The sequence below is a fragment of the Brassica oleracea genome, chromosome C8, assembly GCF_000695525.1.
Source record: "Brassica oleracea var. oleracea cultivar TO1000 chromosome C8, BOL, whole genome shotgun sequence".
NCBI lineage: Eukaryota > Viridiplantae > Streptophyta > Magnoliopsida > Brassicales > Brassicaceae > Brassica > Brassica oleracea.
The window spans coordinates 8660401-8660625 of NC_027755.1; positions in this window are offsets into that span (position 1 = coordinate 8660401).

Consider the following 225-nt stretch of genomic DNA (forward strand, 5'->3'; position numbering starts at 1 on the left):
ATTTTTTTATAGCGCTATTATCCTTGTGTCGGATGTATGAGAGTCATCTTCGTGAGATGGCTATGTCTGTTTAGGACGTTCGAGAGTTCGATGTGATCAGCACCGGACTTGGCGGCAGATGCCGTCGTTTGGAGTTTTTGCACAAAATGTGTGTTAAAATGTTCATCATTTTTTTTGACGGAGTGTCTGTTTTCGTCATTCAGTAGGAGTAACTCTCGAGGCATC